Source organism: Arachis hypogaea, chromosome 11, assembly GCF_003086295.3.
Source record: "Arachis hypogaea cultivar Tifrunner chromosome 11, arahy.Tifrunner.gnm2.J5K5, whole genome shotgun sequence".
Lineage (NCBI taxonomy): Eukaryota > Viridiplantae > Streptophyta > Magnoliopsida > Fabales > Fabaceae > Arachis > Arachis hypogaea.
In genome coordinates this window covers 42796368-42804761 of record NC_092046.1, presented here as the reverse complement: position 1 = coordinate 42804761, position 8394 = coordinate 42796368, and the positions used below count along the sequence as shown (strand labels likewise).

The 8394-nt window shown below is 40.0% G+C and overlaps 1 non-coding gene across 1 annotated transcript; it reads left to right on the top strand.

The window, feature by feature from the left end:
• Positions 1–7412: 7412 nt before the first annotated feature.
• On the top strand, positions 7413–7516 carry LOC112725516 (small nucleolar RNA R71). Its single transcript, XR_003164620.1, has one exon. It is a non-coding gene; the product is annotated as a small nucleolar RNA R71 (small nucleolar RNA).
• The last annotated feature ends 878 nt before the right edge of the window (positions 7517–8394 follow it).

The following is an 8394-nucleotide window of genomic DNA, read 5'->3' as shown; positions in this document are numbered from 1 at the left end:
ATCAAGTTGAAGAACGAAGATACATCTTAGAATTGAATGAAACACGGATTGAAGAGAAACAGTAATACTTTTATTAATTAATCCATAAAACTCAGCAGGGCTCTTCCCCTCAACCTAAAAGGTTTAGAAACTCATACTGATAGAAAATACAATGTGAAAAATGAAATACGGCAGATCCTCTTTGAAGATCGTGTAAAAGTTCTTTAAATACTAAGCTAATGACTAAGGATTACATAAGAAAGGGTAAAACAGTCTTTTAGTGCTAAAATCCACTTCTGAGGCCCACTTGGTGAGTGTTTGGGCTGAGCTTTGATGAGATCCACATGCTATGAGGCCTCTAGGGCATTGAACGCTGGCTACGGGGTCCTTTTTGGGCGTTTAGACGCTGGACGCCTGGACTGGGGTAGGAGGCTGGCGTTGGACACCGGTTTTGGGCCTTCTATTTTGAAGCAAAGTATGGACTATTATACATTTCTAGAAAGCTCTGGAAGTCAGCTTTCCATAGCTATTAAGAAAGCTCCATTTGGACTTTTATAACTCCATAAAAGCTCTTTCGAGTGCAAAGATGTCAGATCCAGACAGTATCTGCAGTGCTTTCTCTGTCTCTGAATCAGACTTTTGCTCCAGCTCCTCAATTTCAACTAGAAAATACCTGAAATTGCATAAAAACACAAAAACCCAAAGTAGAATTCAGAAATGTGAATTTTACACTAAAACCTATGAAAAATTAATAAAACTTAAACAAAACATGCTAAAAATTATATGAAAATGATGGCAAAAAGCGTATAAAATATCCGCTCATCAGAACACCAAACTTAAACTGTTGCTTGTCCCCAAGCAACTAAAGACACGGTAGGATAAAAAGAAGATTAAGATACAATAAATCTCAGAGTTTCCAATGAAGCTTGGTGCACGAAATTGTGATCTCTAACAATGGCGCCAAAAACTTGGTACGCACAATCTTAATCTCAACTCTTTTTCACAACTCTGCACAACTAACCAGCAAGTGCACTGGGTTGTCCAAGTAATACCTTACGTGAGTAAGGGTCGATCCCATGGAGATTGTCGGCTTGAAGCAAGCTATGGTCATCTTTGTAAATCTCAGTCAGGCAGATTCAAATGGTTGAGGTTTTGACAATTAAAATCATAAATAAAATATAAAATAAGATAAAGTTACTTATGTAATTCATTGGTGCAAATTTTAGATAAGCGTCTGAAGATGCTTTGTTGCTTCTGAACCTCTGCTTTCATATTGCCTTCTTCCAACCATGCGTTACCTCCTTCCATGGCAAGCTGTATGATCCTCTCGGATGAAAATAATCCATATGCGCTGTCACTGCATGGCTAATCATCTGTCGGTTCCCGCTAGCATCGGAATAGGACCATTGTCCTTTTGCACACTGTGACTTGTGCCCCACATTCGCAGGTTTGAAGCTTGTCACAGTCATCCCTTCCCAGATCCTACTCGGAATACCACAGATAAAGTTTAGACTTTTCGGATCTCAGGAATGCTGCCAATGGTTATAGCCTATACCACGAAGACTCTAGTCTCACGGAATGGAATGCTCTGTTGTCAGGAGAGGCAACCATGTGTTGTGAACCAGGAGGCTAAGAGATATACACTCAAGATATAGCAGATAGAATGGAAGTGGTTGTCAGGCACGCATTCATAAGTGAGAATGATGATGAGTGTCACAGGTTATCACATTCATCAGGTTGAAGTGCGAGTGAATATCTTAGAGAAGAAGTAGGCGTGAATTGAATAGAAAAACAATAGTACTTGTATTAATTTATGAAGAATAGCAGAGCTCCACACCTTAATCTATGCGGTGTAGAAACTCCACCGTAGAAAATACATAAGTGAAAGGTCTAGGCATGGCCGTGAGGCCAGTCTCTCCAAACGTAAAATATGGCTAAAAGCTGTAAAGTAAATCTCTAAAAGTAGTTTTTATACTAAACTTGTAATATAGGTTTACAGAAAATGAGTAACTAAGTGCAGATAGTGCAGAAATCCACTTCTGGGGCCCACTTGGTGTGTTCTTGGGCTGAGCATTGAAGCTTTTTTGTGCTTAGGCTGTTCTTGGAGTTAAACGCCAGGTTTGGTGCCAGTTTGGGCATTTAACTCCAATTTTGGTGCCAGTTTGGGCGTTTTACGCCAAGATGTTTTAGACTGTCTTTGAATGCCAGTTTGGGCCATCAAATCTCGGGAAAAGTATGGACTATTATATATTGCTAGAAAGTCCAGGATGTCTACTTTCCAAATCAATTGAGAGCATGCCAATTGGGCTTCTGTAGCTCCAGAAAATCCACTTCGAGTGCAGGGAGGTCAGAATCCAACAGCATCTGTAGTCCTTTTTCAGCATCTGAATCAGATTTTTGCTCAGGTCCCTCAATTTCAGCCAGAAAATATCTGAAATCACAGAAAAACACACAAAATTATAGTAAAGTCCAGAAATGTGATTTTTGAATAAAAACTAATAAAAATGTAATAAAAAGTAATTAAAACATGCTAAAAATTATGTAAAAACAATGCCAAAAAGGGTATAAATTATCCGCTCATCACAACACCAAACTTAAGTTGTTGCTTGTCCCCAAGCAACTGAAAACAAAATAGGATAAAAGAAGAGAATATACAATGAATTCCAAACTTATCAATTAAGATTAGCTTCAATTAGATGAGCGGGACTTGTACCCTTTTTGCTTCTGAACAGTTTTGGCATCTCACTTTATCCTTTGAAGTTCAGAATGATTGGCATCTATAAGAACTTAGAATTCAGATAGTGTTATTGATTCTCCTATTTCGGTATGTTGATTCTTGAACACAGCTACTTTTATGAGTCTTGGCCGTGACCCTAAGCATTTTGTTTTCCAGTATTACCACCGGATACATAAATGCCACAGACACTTAACCGGGTGAACTTTTTCAGATTGTGACTCAGCTTTGCTAGAGTCCCCAGTTAGAGGTGCCCAGAGCTCTTAAGCACACTCTTTTTGCTTTGGACCATGACTTTAACCGCTCAGTCTCAAGCTTTTCACTTGACACCTTCACGCCACAAGCACATGGTTAGGGACAGCTTGGTTTAGCCGCTTAGGCCAGGATTTTATTCCTGTGGGCCCTCCTATCCATTAATGCTCAAAGCCTTGGATCCTTTTTACCCTTGCCTTTTGGTTTAAAGGGCTTTTGGCTTTTTCTGCTTCCTTTTTCTTTTTCTTTCTCTTTTTTTTTCGCATTTTTTCTGCAAGCTTTTGTGTTCACTGATTTTTCTTGATTCAAGAATCAATTTTATGATTTTTCAGATTATCAATAACATTTATCCTTTTTCATTATTCTTTCAAGAGCCAGCAATTTTAACATTCATAAACAAAAAATTCAAAAATATGCATTGTTCAAGCATTTATTCAGAAAACAAGAGGTATTGCCACCACATCAAAATAATTAAACTAATTTCAAGATAGAATTTGAAACCATGTACTTCTTGTTCTTTTGCAATTAAAAACATTTTTCATTTAAGAAAGGTGATGGATTCATAGGTCATTCATAGCTTTAAGGCATAGACACTAGACACTAATGATAATGTAATAAAGACACAAACATAGATAAGACATGAAGCATAATTTTCGAAAAACAGAAAAATAAGAACAAGAAAATTAAAGAACGGGTCCACCTTAGTGATGGCGGCTAGTTCTTCCTCTTGAAGATCTTATGGAGTGCTTGAGCTCCTCTATGTCTCTTCCTTGTCTTTGTTGTTCCTCCCTCATGGATCTTTGGTCTTCTCTAATTTCATGGAGGAGGATGGAATGTTCTTGGTGCTCCATCCTTAGTTGTCCCATGTTGGAACTCAATTCTCCTAAGGAGGTGTTGATTTGCTCCCAATAGTTTTGTGGAGGAAAGTGCATCCCTTGAGGCATCTCAGGGATTTCATGATGAGGAATTTCCTCATGCTCTTGTTGAGGTCCATGAGTGGGCTCTCTTGTTTGCTCCATCCTTTTCTTAGTGATAGGCTTATCCTCTTCAATGAGGGTGTCTTCCTCTATGACAATTCCAGCTGAATTGCATAGGTGACAAATGAGATGAGGGAAGGCTAACCTTGCCAAAGTAGAGGGCTTGTCCGCTACCTTGTAGAGTTTTAAAAATATGATTTCATGAACTTCTACTTCATCTCTATTCATGATACTATGGATCATGATAGCCCGGTCTATTATAACTTCAGACTGGTTGCTAGTAGGAATGATAGAACGTTGGATGAACTCCAACCATCCCCTAGCCACGGGTTTGAGGTCAAGCCTTCTTAGTTAAACCGGCTTGCATCTTGAATCTCTCTTCCATTGAGCGCCTTCCACATAAATGTCCCTAAGGACTTGGTCCAACCTTTGATCAAAGTTGACCCTTCTAGTGAAAGGGTGAGGATCTCTTTGCATCATTGGCAAGTTGAATGCTAGCCTCACATTTTCCGGACTAAAATCCAAGTATTTTTCCCGAACCATTGTGAGCCAATTCTTTGGGTTCGGGTTCATACTTTGGTCATGGTTCTTAGTGATCTATGCATTGGCATAGAACTCTTGAACCATTAAGATCCTGACTTGTTGAATAGGGTTGTTGAGGATTTTCCAACATCTTCTTCGAACTTCATGTTGGATCTCCGGATATTCACTCTTTTTAAGCTTAAAGGGGACCTCGGGGATCACCTTTTTCTTGGCCACAACTTTATAGAAGTGGTCTTGATGGACCTTTGAGATGAATCTCTCCATCTCCCATGACTCAGAGGTGGAAGCAATTGTCTTCCCTTTCCTCTTTCTAGAGGTTTCTCTGGCTTAGGTGCCATTAGTGGTTATGGAAAACAAAAAGTTTTAGCTTTTCCCACACCAAACTTAGAATGGTTGCTCGTCCTCGAGCAAAAGAAGAAAGAAAGGAGTAGAAGAAGAAGAATTAGAGGAGATGGAGGGTGAGTGTAGGTTCGGCCAAGGTAGGTTGAGTGTGTATGATGTGTGGAAATGAAGGTGGTAAGGAGGGGTATTTATAGGGTAAGGGAAAGAGGGTATTCGGCCATGTGTGGGTGGGTTTGGGAGGGAAATAGTTTGAATTTGAATGGTGAGGTAGGTGGAGTTTTATGATGGATGGATGTGAGTGGTGAAGAGAGTATGGAGAAGAGGGTAAGATTTGATAGGTGAATGGTGTTTGGAGAAGAGGTATTGAGGTGATTGGTCAAGGGTGTATGGGGAAGAGTGTTATGGAAAGGTGTGAAGAGGAGAGAAGAAGAAGTGAGGTAGGTGGAGATCCTGTGGGGCCACAGATCCTGAGGTGTCAAGGAATTTGAGTCCCTGCACCAATCTGGCGTTCAAACGCCCATTCTGTGCCAATTCTGGCGTTTAACGCCAGCTCTACTACCTTTCCTGGCGTTAAACGCCACTCTGCTGCCCATTTCTAGCGTTTAACGCCAGCCCGTGCCAGACAGCCCATTCTGGCATTAAATGCCCAGATTGCTGCCCATTCCGGCGTTTAACACCCAGAATGCTACCAGACTGGGCGTTAAACGCCCATTCTGCTATCCTTACTGGCGTTTAAACGCCAGTAAGCCTGTCCTTCAGGGTGTGCTATTTTTAATGCTATTCTGTTTTTGATTTTTCAGTTGTTTTTGTGACTTCACATGATCATCAACCTAAAGAAAACATAAAATAGCAATGAAAAATAAATAAATATAATTAAATAATATTGGGTTGCCTCCCAATAAGCGCTTCTTTAATGTCAGTAGCTTGACAGTGAAGCTCTTAGAGAGCTTCACAGAGACTCAGAGCTTGATGTTGGCCTCCCAACACCAAACTTAGAAGTTGAGTGTGGGGGCTCTGTTTGACTCTATTTTGAGAGAAGCTTTTCATGCTTCCTCTCCATGGTTACAGAAAAAGATCCTTGAGCCTTAAACACAAGGTAGTCCTCATTCACTTGAAGGACTAACTTTCCTCTATCCACATCAATCACAGCTCTTGCTGTGGCTAGGAAGGGTCTTCCAAGGATGATGGATTCATCTTCATCCTTTCCAGTCTCTAGGATTATGAAGTTAGCAGGGATGTAATAGCCTTCAACCTTCACTAAGACATCCTCTACATGTCCATAAGCCTGTTTCCATGAATTGTCTGTCATCTCTAGTGAGATTCTTGCAGCTTGCACCTCAAAGATCCCTAGTTTCTCCATTACAGAGAGGGGCATGAGGTTTATACTTGACCTAAGGTCACACAGAGCCTTCTTAAAGGTCATGATGCCTATGGTACAAGGTATTAAGAACCTTCCAGGATCCTGTTTCTTCTGAGGTAATTTTAGTTGAACCAGATCATTCAGTTCATTGATGAGCAATGGGGGTTCATCCTCCCAAGTCTCATTACCAAATAACTTGGCATTCAGCTTCATGGTTGCTCTTAGATACTGAGCAACTTGCTCTTTAACAATGTCTTCATCCTCTTCAGAGGAAGAATACTCATCAGAGCTCATGAATGGCAACAATAAGTTCAGTGAAATCTCTATGGTCTCTATATGAGCCTCAGATTCCTTTGGTTCCTCATTAGGGAACTCCTTGGAGGCCAGTGAACGTCCATTGAGGTCTTCCTCACTGAAAATCACTGCCTTTCCCTCCTCTACAGGTTCGACCATGTGGGATGTGTTTATGGCCTTGCACTCTCTTTTTAGATTCTCTTCTGTATTGCTTGGGAGTGTACTAGGAGGGAGTTTAGTAACTCTTTTACTCAGCTGACCCACTTGTGCCTCCAAATTTCTAATGGAGGACCTTGCTTCAGTCATGAAACCGAGAGTGGTCTTAGATAGATCAGAGACTACAGTTGCTAAGTCAGAGTGGCTCTGCTTAGAATTCTTTGTCTGTTGCTGAGAAGATGATGGAAAAGGTTTGCTATTGCCAAACCTGTTTCTTTCACCATTGTTATTATTGAAGCCTTGATTAGGCTTCTGTTGATCCTTCCATGAGAGATCAGGATGATTTCTCCATGAAGGATTGTAGGTGTTTCCATAGGATTCTCCCATGTAATTCACCTCTACCATTGCAGGATTCTCAAGGTCATAGGCTTCTTCTTCAGAAAAAGCCTCCTTAGTACTGCCTGATGCAGCTTGCATTCCAGACAGACTCTGAAAAATCATATTGACTTGCTGAGTCAATATTTTGTTCTGAGCCAATATGGCATTCAGAGTATCAATCTCAAGAACTCTTTTCTTCTGAATTGTCCCATTATTTACAGGATTCCTTTCAGAAGTGTACATGAACTGGTTATTTGCAACCATTTCAATGAGTTTCTGGGCTTCTGCAGGTGTCTTCTTCAGATGAAGAGATCCTCCAGCAGAGTGGTCCAATGACATCTTGGACAATTCAGACAGACCATCATAGAATATACATATGATGCTCCATTCTGAAAATATGTCAGAAGGACACCTTCTGATCAATTGCTTGTATCTTTCCCAAGCTTCATAGAGGGATTCACCTTCCTTCTGTCTGAAGGTTTGGACTTCCACTCTAAGCTTGCTCAACTTCTGAGGTGGAAAGAATTTGGCCAAGAAAGCATTGACCAACTTTTTCCAAGAGTTCAGGCTATCTTTAGGTTGTGAGTCCAACCATGTCCTAGCTCTGTCTCTTACAGCAAAGGGGAAAAGCATAAGTCAGTAGACCTCAGGATTAACCCCATTGGTCTTAACAGTGTCACAGATTTGCAAGAATTCAGCTAAGAACTAATGAGGATCTTCCAATGGAAGTCCATGAAACTTACAATTCTACTACATCAGAGAAACTAATTGAGGCTTAAGCTCAAAGTTGTTTGCTCCAATTGCATGAATTGAGATGCTCCTTCCACAGAAGTCAGAAGAGGGTGCAATAAAGTCACCAAGCATCTTCCTTGCATCTCCACCATTATTGTTGGGTTCGGCCATCTCTTCTTTTTTTCGAAAAATTCTGTCAGGTCCTCTCTAGAGTGTTGTGCTTTAGCTTCTCTTAGCTTCCTCTTTAGAGTCCTTTCAGGTTCCGGATCAGCTTCAACAAGAATGTTCTTATCCTTGCTTCTGCTCATATGAAAAAGAAGAGAGCAGAAAAGAATAGGAATCCTCTATGTCATAGTATAGAGATTCCTTTATGTGAGTAGAAGAATAGAAGAGTAGAATGAAGAAGAGAGAAGATGAAGAATTCGAACACAGAGAGGGAGAGAGGGTTCATATTATAAGATGAAGAGAAGTGTTAGTAGATAAATAAATAAATAGAAAGAGATGAGAGAGAGAGAGAATTCGAATTTTAAATTAAAATAAAAGGAAAATATTTTTGTTTTTATTTTAATTATTGGTTAGTATTCGAAAATTAAGGGAAGAAATAAAATAAAAATTGAAAACTAAATAAATTAATTAATTAAAAAGAT